Raw genomic sequence first — 15901 nt, forward strand, 5'->3', positions numbered from 1 at the left:
AGACCAACAACCTTCTCAGTTGCAGTTTGGCAGCCATGATGGGTCTAATGAGAAAAGTAGAAGAACTCAATGGAGGATTTGATTATATTGGACTTTTGAAAGGAGATCCAGTACAAATCAACTTAAGACACAATGCTGAACCATACAATGCACAAACACCTTACCAGAGAAACCTCGGAAGAGACTAGCTGCAGATTTATATGAATTCAGAGGACATCATTACCTGGTCATAGTGGACTGTTTTTCCAGGTAAATAGAAATAATGTACTTGAAAGACATAACATGTCCTAGTGTTATTGAGAAATTGAAGGGTATGTATGCTCACTTCGGTATTCCAGAACAATTAGTGATGGACAATGAATCACAATACACTGCAGGGGAATTTAAGTCATTCTGAATGAAATATGACATTGATCATATTACTAGCAGCCCACATTATCCACAAGTGAATGGAGAGGCTGAGAGAACTGTACAGACAGCCAAGAAAAATCTGCAGCAGGAAGATCCATTCCTTGCTCTTTTGAGTTACAGATCAACACCAGTAGCAGCCACTGGATAGTCCAGCACAACTGCTGATGGGATGACAGCTCAGAACTACTATTCCAAATTTGGAAAAGAATCTATCTCCAGGGTGGCCAGACATGAAGAGCATATCCGAATCTGATTCAAAAGGCTAAAAGAGTTTATGAACATTTTTACAAAAGATGGCCATTGTGACCGGGGTCCTGGGGGTGGGGGGGAAGGCATACTGAGGTTACTCAATTAGGGCACGATACAAAGAATGGGGCAGACAATCCCCAAAGCTGGTGGTTATTCTAATACTTAGATCTACCAAGCTAACAACAGATCAGCTTCTACAATACCTTATTGGTTACGCAGAAGCCAAAACACAGTTCTTTTAAAGCAACCCAGCCTTAGGCTTCCTCCGAGACAGCTGAGTCAAATATGATGAATATTATTGAAAATCTTGTTCATCATATAAAAAGTTCTACCAGTCCCAAAGGATTGGACACATTACCCACCAAGTTAATGAATACCTCAGATCTTACTCAAATACATGCTTACAGCCAATTCTTATAAACTAAACTAAAATTTATTTTAAAAGAGTAAGAGAGAGAGAGAGAGTATTGGTTAAAAGATCATTATACATACAAACATGAATAGAGTCCTTAGGTCAGTTTCATAGTAGAGATAATGATTTAGAATTGCAAAGAATCCTTTTCAGAATCAGTTCATCAGGTTATAGTCAAATGTCCAAATGTTAAATATCAGGGTGGGACAGATGGGACTAGAGATCTGTCTTATGACTCAAACTTCTCCCGGACGACGCTTATGCAGGTCTGAGATGAAAGGATCAGGTCCCAAGAGTTTTTATAGAGATTTTTGCAGCCTCTTGACAGAACCAGTCCTTGGGTGAACAATAGGCTTTTGAAGTAACCTTCTAAGCATCACCAGTAATTAGCTACATGGATTAACATAAAGCAATTGCTTATCTTCCAGCATTTGCAGGTGATTTGCTATATAATTTAAAGAGAAATTGAGACAGTGATATCACTGTTTATAGTTCATTTTGCCTCAGCACTTAGAGAACTGCCAGATCTAAAACCTGGTGACTGTTCACATCAAATTAGATGGAGAAAAAAGATGGACAACTCCAGCTGTTGTGAAGAAAAATAATTCAGTGCCCATATCATATGTGATTGAGACTGACAGAAAAAAAAATCAACATGGCAAACTCTACAGATGGTAGTTGCAGAACAAGAAGATGACAACTCAAGGATTCCAAACTGACTCCAGACAGTCATTGCAACTAATGGACAGTCAGATGACAAAGTTGTTGTGTTCAAGTCATGTAATTAGAAAACCCGTACAATTCAGAGATACTTAACAGACTGATACATACAGAACTTCAAAGACAGTGTCCTGTAAATATGTAAAAGGTAGGAATGTAGAACTTAAAAAGGGAGATGTAATGGAATGCTAAACTGTTCAGCTACGAGGTGGCACTGTGTGTAAAATAACTGTTTTAAACAAATCTCAGCCATACCTGGCAGAGAACTAATGGATCTTACGATGAACGCATCTGGGGTATATAAGCAAGCTCTGTAGCCAGTCCATGTCTGGGACAGGAACATGACAGTAACATTATATATTTACAAAGGAAAATGTAAAGATTTTACTGGTAATCACTGTATACTCTCTGTAGTCCTATGCTGAACAGCAAAACTGAGGAAAGCACATTCTGATCTGTGCACTGTGTAGCCATGTAGAAAAACTAATTTGGGTTGTTGTCCATGTTTTCCAGTACTTTTTCCAGTCTATTTTTGTTTGTTTTTCTAATATCTCATCTCTGATTCAGTACGTGATATAAGAGTGATGTGAAGCAAACAGTGATATTGTTTTCTTATACATTTAGTCCTTATGTCCCAGGATTGCACCAATACCAAATTACAGGAGTAGGAAACAAAGTGGGTACAAAACTAAATGAAACCCTTAAAAGAGGTTTTGACTGGAGATGGGAAATACACATCCAACAATTCAGTTCTAAAAATGCATATTGCGTGAAATTCACCTCAGTGCAGAGAGGCAGCACAAACCTATGTCCTACTTAATCTGACTTCAGTGGTGCATGAGCCTCTGCATATGTGTAAATTTCACCCATTGTGATCTGAGGCCTTGCCTACACTAATGTTGTAAGTTGATCTCAGTTACGCTAGTTAAATTACACACAGTCTCTGGCATGAAAGCTGCTCCTTGGATCGTGCAACCGAATGACACTAGCCAATATCTCTGGCCCCAGACACAACATTACTATAACAATGATTACTATAACATTACCATTACAACAATGCTCAGTACATCATGAGCCTTCTGAAGACACCAGATGTTAGGATATAGATATTCAGGCCTGTCTGTAAAGGCCTATACTCTAAGAATTTAGGTGTATTCTTATCACTTAGCTAGTTATAGAGGTATAAAAGAAAGAATCAAAATCACTGTCTGCTGGTGTAAGGGCCTTCTCTCACTGTGACAGTCTGAGGCCCTGTGCTTAGGCAGCCATAAGCTGGGAAGCGACTGGTCACATCCTCACATTCCAAACTAGTCACATTGAAATAAGGTGCTATTGGGCTGTTAGGAATACAATCCTGTCCTGATAGTGCTTATCACCTCCAGAGAAAGGGAAGTGCCTAGAAAATGTAAAAGGAAACTTAGTTTGATAGCATCCTGTCTGGCAAGAACTCACTTATCAATAGCTGGGATGTGAAATCCTCATTTCTGTGTTTGTTCTATCACTGTAGTCTCTATTTCCCCATTGTTTGTCTGTATAATCTTTGTCTGGTTCTGTGATTGTTCCTGTCTGCTGTATAATTAATTTTGCTGGGTGTAAACTTATTAAGGTAGTGGGATATAATCATGCTACAATATGTTAGGATTGGTTAGTTAAATTTCATTAAAATGATTGGTTAAGGTATAGCTAAGCAGAACTCAAGTTTTACTATATAGTCTGCAGTCAATCAGGAAGTGTGTGGGGGATGGGTGGGGGAAATTGGAATCGTATTGCTAAAGGGGGAAAGGGGAACAGGGAATGGGGGTGGGGAAATTGGAATCATGTTTGGCTAAGGGCAGGAATGGGAGCAGGGACACAGGTCTAAGGCTCTGTGGTGTCAGAGCTGGGAAGGGGGACACTAAGGAAGGAAACTGGAATCATGCCTGCTGGAAGTTCACCCCAATAAACATTGAATTGTTTGCACCTTTGGACTTCAGGTATTGTTGCTCTCTGTTCATGCGAGAAAGACCAGGGAAGTAAGTGGGTGAAGGAATAAGCCCCCTAACACCCGATATGACAAACTTTGCATTAGATACCACACAATCATATTATAAGGATGAACATAGGGGAGTAGGGTGTTCCCACGAGGTACAGAACGTCACAAACCCATTTAATAGTTAACTATATTTTGCACCAATTTGATATAGGTTTAAGTAGCCACCTGAGGTCAAATGCAGAAGAAATCTGTTTTCTTTTTCTTGAACATAAAATGCAGAACCAGCTCCATAATTTCATCATGTCCAAAACTGGAAACATTCTGGACAGAGGTGGTGTTATTATAAATAGCATTTGGGAAATTTAAATAGCCATCCCTGCTGCTATTATTCCTGTTGCATGATTTTTTTTCAACACTTCAGGGTACAACAAAATACTTCTAAGAATGAATTTCCATTGCTTTTTTGTGTGCAGAGGGATTGATTTTTGAGAAGCTGGAAAGATGTGAATTTTCCAGTGATAAAAGACAGCTATTCTGAAGGGCTAAAATGCCTGTATAAGAGCATCTAATAGACAAAATACAGGCTGATCATGCAACCCTTCCTCCCATTTACAACAATGGGAAGTCTCACAAGTAAGGATTGCTCATATATGTAAGGGTTGCAAGACTGGGATCTGTATGACATAGTTTAATTTGTTGCGTCTCGGATAAATCCACTTAATAAAGGAAAGGGAGAGTATATATCTTTTATGAATTTGAATTTAAAATACAAATGCTCAACACTACCACCCCTTACTCATTCAGACTGTCCTTGTTCATGAGAAGTCCCATTGGCTTGATGGAACTACCCATGTAGGTAAGGACTAGTTAAGGGCACCAGGAATGGAAGTGGTGGTTCTGTTCTTTTTATATATATAAAGTAGCGTGGTATAGGGGCTGTTGTGTTTTGTAATCTTTTCTTCTACACTTCAGTTCATTATAGTAAATAATGAGTTAATATCTGAAGCAATACAAGGTTACTATATTTCAAGAAAGCAAATTTTGCAGATTAAATAAAATAGCAAGCTCGATCTTGCAAACAAACAGATGAGTAACTTCATTCGCATGGGAAGTTCCACTCTAGAAGGCTCTGTGATTTTCAGAATGAGAAGCAGCCATGTGATCCAAAAGTCATTGAAATTCAGAGATAGTAGCTATTAAGAGAGATTGTATAAAAAAAGATATTAAGCTGTTAAGAGATATCCCTTTAACTTCTCAGGCAGGGCTTCAGGTCATCCACCTCCACCTTGGACATCTCTATTTGTATGTTTTACTACATGGCTGTATTTGTTTGTGGTGATTGTGTTTTTGGTTGTATTATTTGCTTTTGATTTTTCTGGCTGGGGGGTAGTAAGATGCAACACTGACATTGAACCTAGTGGTTAATGACCCTCATCTGATAGGATATTAACTTTTTGCAAACCTGACCCATATGAAGTGACTAGAGTTAGGAAACAAAATTCTTACCATCAGTTCATATATCACCTTTGTTGCAGAGATTCCTAATAAAACACCGCAAGTGATCTGTGGTAGGTCTGTTCTTATTTAATATATCGGTTAACGATGTGGAAAAAAAGAGAGTAAACAGCATCTTAATGAAAACTGTAGATAATGCTTGGAAAACACAATATAATATATCTGAAGAAAAATAATCTGCAACTGAGATAGTGGGAGGTGGAAAACTAGAAAAGAATCCTCCTGAAAAAGGCCTCAGGGTGAGTGGGTATACATAGAGCACATACTCAGGGGAAACATAATAGACCAGAAATATATCAGTGAGCCAAGTAGAAGCAGTGCTAAGCGTGGGCTTTTTCTCCCCTGCAACCCTAGTCAGGTTTGTCAGGGTTTCAGAAGTAGAATAGTGGCACCTTCTGTGACACCTACTTGTTACGTTGAGACTCTTGCACACAAATCGCTGCCAGCATGTGTCATTAGCAGTAAGTGCTGCTGCAGGCAGGCAGCATTATAGGGAAGAGATCTGTATTATCCGTGGTGAGTAGCCAGTGTTACACAGAGAGGCTCTAGAGTCTGAAAGCTGTCCATCTGAACGCAGCTTGCGCTCCCAAGTCCCTTAGAGGCACACTGAGCTAGGTTCCTCCTGAAACCCTTACCTGACCCTTTTTCTACATTTCCTCTCATACTAAACCACTGATCAACTTTTCAGTAAATTCCCTTTTTGCACTTACAGTGTGAGTGCTTCTGTTAAGATCTGAACACATTTACGTGTCAGCATTGCCTTTTCACTTTAAGATAACTCCAGTTTCTACTGTCTCCTAGGCACCTTTCAGATCTAATGGGGCCCTACGTCTACATCTTGTCCCAAGACCTGTAAATTCCGGCTGTGATTCTGTGAATTCATTATCTGTGTGCACTGCCATTGTCCTCTAAGGCAGGATACTCTTTCAGGAAGCACAAAGTCACAGAATGGTGACAGGCAGCTCATCATGAGTGAGCTTGTCAAAAGCTTCAGGTGTCAGAGCTGGCAGTAGTCAGACCTGCAAAGAGAATTCCCACCCGCTGTATTCCTGTGCTGGAGCGCAGCACTCTGAAGCTTGCAATAGCAATAATACAACTGCTATGCAAGATGTGGAACAAATGATTGCTCACAGAGCAACTTCTAGAGTAAAAAGAAAAGGAGTACTTGTGGCACCTTAGAGACTAACCAATTTATTTGAGCATGAGCTTTCGTGAGCTACAGCTCACTTCATCGGATGCATACCGTGGAAACTGCAGCAGACATTATATACACACAGAGATCATGAAACAATACCTCCTCCCACCCCACTGTCCTGCAGGTCATAGCTTATCTAAAGTGATCATCAAGTTGGGCCATTTCCAGCACAAATGAGTTGGTGGCTCCTAGCTCTAAGTCAGCCAAAATGCTGCCTAAACCTAAATGGCAGGAGGATGAAAATTCCCAGACTGAGTTTTCCAGGCTTCCTGAAGTGGAGGTTGCATTATTGGTGGACAACTGTGGAGAAGATCTGGGGGTTCCACAGATTCCTAACTTTCCTACAGATTACCTGCGGTCTTGGTGGGGAGAAGAAAATGGACATGCAGTCCAGTCTCACTCCTAGCCTGTCCTCTCCTCATGTGTGGATTCCCAACCCCACATAAGGATTTTTGTGAGGTCCAGAGCAGCAAGGAAAGTGCAACTGTGTAGGCTGATGCCTGAATCTCCATTCACAGAAAGGACCCTCCATGTCTTTGATGTGGCCCTTTGTTAATGCTAGTGTGTATATTAGCTCTGAAAATGGGAACAAGGTAATGGGGGGAAAAACCACAAAGATAAGTATAAAGTAGGCCACATGCATTATTCTTCAAGTGACCAAACATTGTATTGTCTTCACGTTTGTTCTCGCACCTCAACCTTTCCCTACATTGTCATCTCCTTCTGGTGGGGTTGTTTAATTTATACTGCAAACTCTTTTGGGGCAGAGACTCCATCCTTACCCACTTTTGCAAAGATGCATGCACATCTATAATGCTATATAATTCATATATAATTAAAAATAAGCAGGGGAAGCCATAGGTGCTGGAACTAGGGGTGCTGCAGCACCCCCTGGCTGGATTTCCATCATATCCAGGGTTTGCAGTTTGGTTCAATGGCTCTCAGCACCCCTGCTATAAAAATGGTTCCAGCACCCCTGTGGAAAGCTGAAGTTTCCAAAATGACCTTTATTATTCATTCATTTCCATCAGACTAATACTTTCTCACAGTCTCTCAGGATATTGCTAACCAGTGCTTTACATCTGCATCTAGTAAAGATACTGAATGATAACAATCTTTAGCACTTGTACTGCATGTTACATTTTCAAAGAACTGTACAAATATTACATAAATAGATTCATCCTTTGACTTCTCCAGCATAAAAGGACATGATATGAATTGCAAGACATATGCCAACCTTTCTGTAACATATGCACAATACACTTATTTTCAGACATTGCAAACAAGACAGGAATAAAATGAAGAATATCTTAGCTTACTTACCCTTTGCTGCTGCTATGTGCTCTGAGCAAGCTATGGCTAAAACCAACCTCATACTAAACTTCTTCACTTAATCTGTTTCTACTACAGGTAGAAATAATCTGTGTGGGATGACTGTGCATAGGCACTATTGCTGGGCAGACAGCGCATGTGCATAAATATATAGACTGCATCCCCTGGTCCTTAGGCCAACACTCTTTATGTCCTTTCACTTTTCCTGACATAGAAAGCTTGTAGAGCACCCTCTCCTATTCTTTTGGACCACCAAATCTCCTGCTTATGGCTCTATTAGGAGGTTCAGGTACTATAGTGAGGGGTATGATGAGGGAAAACAGGTGATAGGTAGAGTGATATTTTTCAGTATGCACATATGCAAAACACAAGCCACAAATGACTCCAAGAATGTATTAATGCTAATTAGACTGCATAGGTTAAGAGATTAAACACATGATACTGGTACATAATTAATTACTGCATTCCCATTGTAAAATCTGGTGACTGTCTTAATAATATTTTCAACAAAAATATGAAACAAAAAAGAAAGCAATAATATTTCCAACACATGGTTTCCAAAAGTTCAGAATGTCCACATTTTCCTATTTGAAAATCAACTGTTTTCATTTAAATACATAATGCTATCCATTCAAAAGAAATCAAGCCTCCTTCCTTTGATTCTTTTTGAATGGCTGGGAATTTATCCTTTCAACTTCTTGTAAATACATAGCTAAGTGCAATGCCAGTAATATGACTGGTAATTTAATCATCAGCTTCCTTGCTCTCAAGAAAGCCTCACTCATTCTATCTTAGGATCAGGTTCTATATCACAGCAGTTACAAACAGCTTCAAAATATCAATGAGAAGCCTGAGCCACTATAGCTTCAGTTTTACTTTCTTATATCGTATGTCCACTTGTGCCTACTGTAGGGCATCATTAGTGAGACACATTATTATTTATATTGTAGTAACACCTAAAGGCCAGGACTATCTCTTTTAACCCCATGCAACCTAGCAGGATTATAACATTTTCCATGGACATATCAGTAACAATAAATGCTATATTTTTACTGTGATAAACCACACTCCACGCCTCCCCATGCAAGGGGAGTTGCTCATGATGATTCCCAGTTTTTACTTAGCAACTTTATCAGTCTTTGTCAAAGCATAGATTGCTATATGGCAAAACTTTAATACAAGTTGTCCAGCTGTGGTTTCAATAGTTATTAATTGTTCTCTGTCTCATAAGCTAAGTAACAAATTTTTGTATTCAGTAGGAGTTGTGGGCACTGAACACTGTACAGGGTTGAGCCCAGACTCTTAAAGGCAGTTTGAAGCTAACGCCCATTAATTTCAGTTGGAATTAGGTACCTAAAATACCTTTGAGCATCTGGGCCTTAGTGACTAAATGACTTACCTAAGATCACATGAGTCAGTTGCAGAGTTAAAACTAGAAGCCAGGTCTCCCAACTCCAAGTCTTATGCTGTAACCACACGACACTCTACCTCCAATATTGCCTACTTGTGTATAATGCATGTATTTATTTGCACATGCATTTATTTTGTTGATGAAATTAAGGCAATTGAAAAGAGCCCTGAATATCCAGTAGAGTGATTCTTTATTTTTATTCCTTAAAGTTTATTGGCCCAGATTTTGATCTCCACTACGCCTATGTAAATCCAGAGTAACAATTGATTTCAACTCACTTACTCTGGATTTATACCATTTTTACTGAGTGAGATCAGAATTTCCCTATTTTCTCTAAATCACAAGGTCCAGATGAAATCCTATTTCATAAAACCAACCAATAAGTCTACAAAAATTTAAATGAAAATTTCTTTGTAAACTTTATAAATCTCAGTTAAGGTTCCTGGTCTTTTCCTAAATCCAGCAGATTAATAAAATTGCTCACTTGAGCAATAACACAGCAAATTCAGTTATTTCGGTTACATGCAAAATCAGATAAATCAGCCTCATGCTCATTAGCGTCTTGACATGAAAGTGACTCGATAGCCATTGGTTTCAAATAACTTTCTAGTTAAGAGGAAAAAAGCATCACTTCAGTGAGGGAAAATGTTCTATATTACTCTGCAGCAATCTGATTAATAAAAAGGGCCATATATAGCTCTGGTAGCTCATTTCATTTCAGAAATAGCCCTATCCTCCTTGTCCCACTTCAACTGCCACAGTAATAAATTGCCTGTCTGTTCCCCCATGCATAAACCTTGGATCAGTGAGATTATAGCTGCGTTTCAAACTACCTCAATCAGGAGTTTATTAAGCTCTCATGGTGGATAGTATTGTATCTGTTAAGAAGACATCAGGACAATGTGTTTTCCTCTTGTGAGTCTCTTCTGCTTATTTAATTATCCTACAGATATTCATGCTGTGCTTTTCCCCCCCATAAATGCTAATAAAATTAGGTTTCCTCTTATAAACATTTTCAATGTCTCCCAGAACAAGATTAAACAAGGGACGGAGCCCTTTTAAAAATATAGCACAGCTCAGCTAGAGGAAGAGGCAACATATACGCTGTCCTTCACTTTTGCATAGCTCCTAACACAGTGGGGCTCCAACTTGATTGAGGCCTTTCGGTGTAACTGCAATATAAATACTGTACTAACAACAACATAATGGTCACCATTAAAAAAAATCAATATTTATCACCAGTATCATCACAGTAGGATCTGACATATGGTGGACCTTACCTATTCTAAGGAGAGAGAAATACTGCAGTATTTCATCTACCTCACCATGGTAACTGGTCATAAAAGCTGATTTTTCAAATGGCTGCCATTGAGGATGGTGGGGAAAGAGAACACACATGCACACAGCTCCTGAGATATATCAGCCTCTTCAGAGCTTGCTGATTTTGTCGTCCTTTTAAGATCAATACACCTAGACTAAAATCACTTAATACACAGTCTTATTTTGAATTCCATTGCCTCAATATCAGTAGTCCTACTAAAGGCCCAGGGCTACTCTCTCATAATCTTCATCCACATTATTTTTAGTATTGTTATGCTGATCATAGAATCATAGAATCATAGAATATCAGGGTTGGAAGGGACCCCAGAAGGTCATCTAATCCAACCCCCTGCTCGAAGCAGGACCAATTCCCAGTTCGAAGCAGGACCAATTCCCTGATGGGTACTGGTGACTGCTTTCATCACAAACCTCTTTGAGACCGGATGTGAATGCAACCTTCAATTAACAAAACTGTCAGGATAATCAGGAGCCCTCCACCCCAGACAAACCCACACAGGAATTTGTGAATCCATCCAGGAGTGAGTTTGTGGAGGTGTGCGTATGAAGGAAGGGCAAACACATGGAAACCAAGAATTCACAAGAACAGAAAGAGAGGCAGCAGCAAAAAACCACAAAAGCCGAGCACCAGCCAGTGAGCACAGTGTGACCCTGGAAAAAGCTTGAGAGAGAGCTTTTGGGTCTGGTGTTGGCTAAAGAGGCTTGGGGTTATAAGCTAAGAAACTGTTATTTTTGTTCTTGCTTCCTGAGTTTGGAGAAGCAGGACTTTGTAACATTCTTAGTAAATAAACAAGTTTGGAAGGAAATGGTAAGGGCCCATCGCAGGGTGGTCTGACTTAATGGTTAGAGCTTGTAGTTGAGTTAGGGTCATGATCAGAAGCCACACCAAACATCCAGCCAAAGTCAGAGTTGGAAATCACGCCAAGGGTCCAAGCCAAAGTCAGAAACCACACCCAGGATTAAGCCAGAGTCAGAAGTCACACCAAGGGTCAAAGATGGAGTCAGCAGCAGGGTCTGGGTGTGGAAGCAGGAGCAGGGATGAAGCATGGTAACAGGAACAAGAAACAAGGCAAGGTAGCAGGGGGAAGGATCAAGAAGTAGGAGCCCGGTGAGGAGGCAACGACTTGATCTCAGGGGTCTAGGCAACAACAGGCCTAGCAACTAGTTCCTCAGAAAAGGGGTAGGACAAGAACAGGAAGCTTTATACTTGGTGGTGTCCAATCAGCAGTCTGCTGCTAATCACCTGACCATGCTGAGTCAGCATGTGCAGCCTCTGGTGATGGGTTATTAGACACAGTTCCCTCATCTGACCTGGTAGTAATTCAGTGACATAGAAGGTAAGGTTCTCTGCTTGGCAAACCCATGGGCCTGGCTTTGAGACCTGCGATGCCTGACAGAAATGCCTCATAAGCACCAGTTTTTTGTCCTAACTGAAGCATTCCCCAGGGTCCTGAACTTTGACTAGCTGCTCAGGTCAAAAAAGGGGCAACAATATTACCCTGGTGCCTAGAGGCCCCATCCAAGTTCAGGGCCCTGTTGTGCTGGGTGCTGTACAAACACACAACAAGAAACTGGTGTTGCCCTGAAGAGCTTACAGTCTAGCTAGACTTGGCGGAGAAAGGAATGCTTATTGCTCCCATTTTACAGATTGGGAATTGAGGCACAAAGAGATTAAATGACTTGCCCAACATCACAGGGGAAATCTGTGGCAGGAGACTGAACCCAGTTCTTCTAAGTGACAGTTTAATGCCTTACCCACATAGCCATCCATACTCCTGTGGGGTTGAACCCTAAGAGAGGAAAGGGTACTCATTTCTCAAAACATGTTCTTTAACAAAAATCCAGAGGGGAAAGGTGAGGAGATTGGTACAAATATTGGAAGAGCTGGATATGAGAAACTTCTTTCCTCAACAGCTGGATGAAATGGGCCAAATTATTATCTCATTTCCACTAAAGTAAATCCTGAATTAACTCCACTGAAGCTAGTTACCTTACACAATTACCTGGAAGTAACTGAGATCCAAGTCTGGGCCTCTTACAGCCGCTTTTCCACCTTAGGAAGCTTGAGCCAGGTTGGCACAAATTTGAGGGGGAAATAATTAAAGCCACAGGCATGGCAGTACAGAAGCACATTCATCAGGCTGAGCAGCAGGAGGCTAGAGCATGAGCTGTGTTTAAAAGTTCTTTAAAAATTAAAGTATTTGGCAGTTTGTCACAGCCAGGAAACACAGAGGCCAAAGTTTGCAGTGACCCAAGTCATGGGGGGAAAAAAGGAGATAGATGGATCATAGCCAGCCTAAAGCAGTGCTACCAAGATGGGGAGTGAGGTGGCCAGACTGCAGATGGCTAGAAATGCTACTCCTTTAATGAAGATGAAGCTTATCCATCTGCTAGCCGACCCCACAGACAATCAAGGTGAGATAAAGCCTGACATAGCCCAAATCTGCACAGAGACAGAGAGAGAGACAAATCCTGTCAACGATCCATAGACAGCACAGAGGAGGGAGACATCCCATTCATCATCTCAGTAGCACAAAAAGAACAGGAGTACTTGTGGCACCTTAGAGACTAACAAATTTATTTGAGCATAAGCTTTCGTGGGCTAAAACTTATTTCATCGGTTTTAGCCCATGAAAGCTTATGCTCAAATAAATTTGTTAGTCTCTAAGATGCCACAAATACTCTTGTTCTTTTTGCGGATACAGACTAACATGGCTGCTACTCTGAAACCTGTCAGTAGCACAAGGCAGAGAGTCTGTCAGGAAGTTTGACTGCCCACTGCCAATCCAGAGAGACAGATTGTCGTCCACAGCCAGTCAATCCACCTAGCCAAGAAGTGTCAACCAGACAGCCAAGAAGAAGCCAGCTGGCTATCTTAGAAGTGCCAGCCATGCATGGAGGTGTTGGGTAAGAGACGTCAGAGGGTCTTTGGGACTCTGACAGTGAAGTATGATTGTAAGTAAATCTTTCTGCATGATCTTAAAGTCACAGGAGAACACAGCCAGGGAGAAATGGATCCAAGGGCTGGGCCTAGATAATTCTGCATAATGCAGGACTTGTTGAGTACTGCAGAATCAGGGTTTCTGCATGTTCATTCAAATTCACAGCAGCTGTTTACTTCACCTTGTTGCTACTTGTGCGCATTCATTCAACCAGGTTTTTTGTACACATGTATGCTTTCGGAATGGCTGTTCATGCAAGTGAGGGTTACCTCAGACACAAACCAAAGTACTGGTTATGCGGCTGTGTGAATAATGGATTTTTTTGCTGACAGGTCCGGGGTGGGGGGGGGGAACCCCAATCCAAACCCAAAATGTTCAGCAAATTGAAAAGAAAAAAATTTCATTTCAGGTCACATTAAATGTTTTGTCAATTTTAAGCATTCTTTAATTTTTGTTTTAAATTAAATGAAAAATTCTTTTGAATAAAAAAATGGAAATATTTCATTAGAAAATGTCAAAACAAGACATTTTTAAAACATTTTGACCAACAATTCAGTGAAATGTACACAAATTCATTAAATGTTTTGGTCAACCCAAATTTGCATCTTTTGCATCCCCCCAAAAATGTGGCCAAATATTTTGCCAAAGCTGTAATTTGTTATTTATTATTCATGATTATCTCATCAAATCATAGAACACAAACAATACCATGTGCCCAATCACACCTAACAAATAATCAACAGTGCACAGCAAATATGCAAACAGTTTCTGAAAGACAATTAGATGAAAATTGTTCATCCTGACTATTTGGTGTATAACTAACAAATATGGCTGCAGAAATCAAGCTTGGTTCATGGACAATACAGGAACTGAAATAAGGGATATACATTTATCAGATAACTTAGTCGCAGTGAACAATTCAACAATCTCTAGTACACCATATGTTTATTCAAGAGGCAAAGTAGAGATGGTCAGGGAACCAAATCTCACCGGGGCTGAGCATCAGGCAAACATGTGCCTCCCTGAGAATAATAATGAAAAAAGGGGATGGTTTCCTCCTTAAACATGAGCAATTTTGCTAAGTTAATGTGCCCAAATATATGAAGGGCTGGGTTTTTGATGGCAGTAGTCCTCATATCATTTTTATGAAGCTGAGATTGGTCATAAACTAAAAGCTCTTAACTGAAAGTCATTTAGCATCCACAGTAAATAAGGCGTGTAAGGACTATTTATCCTAAGGCAATGTTTGAAATTAGTTTGAATTTTTTGTGATAATGTGTAGCTCTGTTGTACTTTCTGGCCCTGGTTCCTCTCTCACCTATCCCTGTTGTAGGCCAGTGTAGCTCTATTGACTGCAGAACTGTTACTTGTGATTTACACCAGAGCAAGTGAGAGGAGAAACAGGCCCTGTGAAAGCAGCATCGGTACATCAGTGAAAATTAAAAAATGTTCTTGATAACTTCATTTGATATCAATTAATTGCACTGCTAGCTCTGATTAATTGGAAGCTGGGAACCATCATATCCTGGACTGCATGACAATTAACAGCAATGATAGTCTGATAAGGGCTTATTTTTGGAAAATGTTTAATGGCTTTGCTTCGATTTAATTGATGACTGAATTTTGATAAACCTTGTTGTGGGATTGTGTGAGGCGTATCAGAAAGGCCAATAAGATTCTGGTGTTCTCATGTCCCTTGGGTTATTCCTAAATCAAATGAAGGTACTATACAAGGTACATTATATACATTGTTTGTATATAATGTTGTTATATCTGTGAAGTGATTTGAGAGTCTTTGAGATGGACAGTACTACATTAATCTGTTTACTAAGCATGGCTAACATATTGAGACAATCTCATTTCACATGAACCATAAAATTATTATGAAGTGGTAACTCTGCAACCTTTGGCTACTGCTGACCTGGACTGGATATGAACCACTGACCTTGGGGCTAAGGACACTTTACCCCAGTACCTATCTTGTAAGTACTGAGAATCCCAAATTCTTTCTAATTACTGTAAGACCTCATAATTATATATTCAATTGCTTTACTGGGAATTCAGTGCTGATGTATAACAATAAACTATTTTCAGTGGTAACAGAATTATGGTATTAAATAGCAGTTACCCCATCTTAACAATTACAAATTACTGGGCCAAATCCTCCCCTCAGTTACACCCATGCAACTTCAGTATTCCAGATTCTTTGCATCACCAAAGTAGCCCAAAATGTATTAATGAATCTAGCTTAATGGGTTTGTAACCAGAGACAGAATTTGTCCCTCGTATCTTCTGTGTTGTGCTGCATACTACTAGGATTAGAAACCAAGCTGGTTGGCATCTTACAAATATGACAGGCACATAGACAGAGTTGCATGAGTTGAAATCAGTGGAATGTAGAACT

Source organism: Caretta caretta, chromosome 1 (genome assembly GCF_965140235.1).
Source record: "Caretta caretta isolate rCarCar2 chromosome 1, rCarCar1.hap1, whole genome shotgun sequence".
NCBI classification, from domain to species: Eukaryota; Metazoa; Chordata; order Testudines; family Cheloniidae; genus Caretta; species Caretta caretta.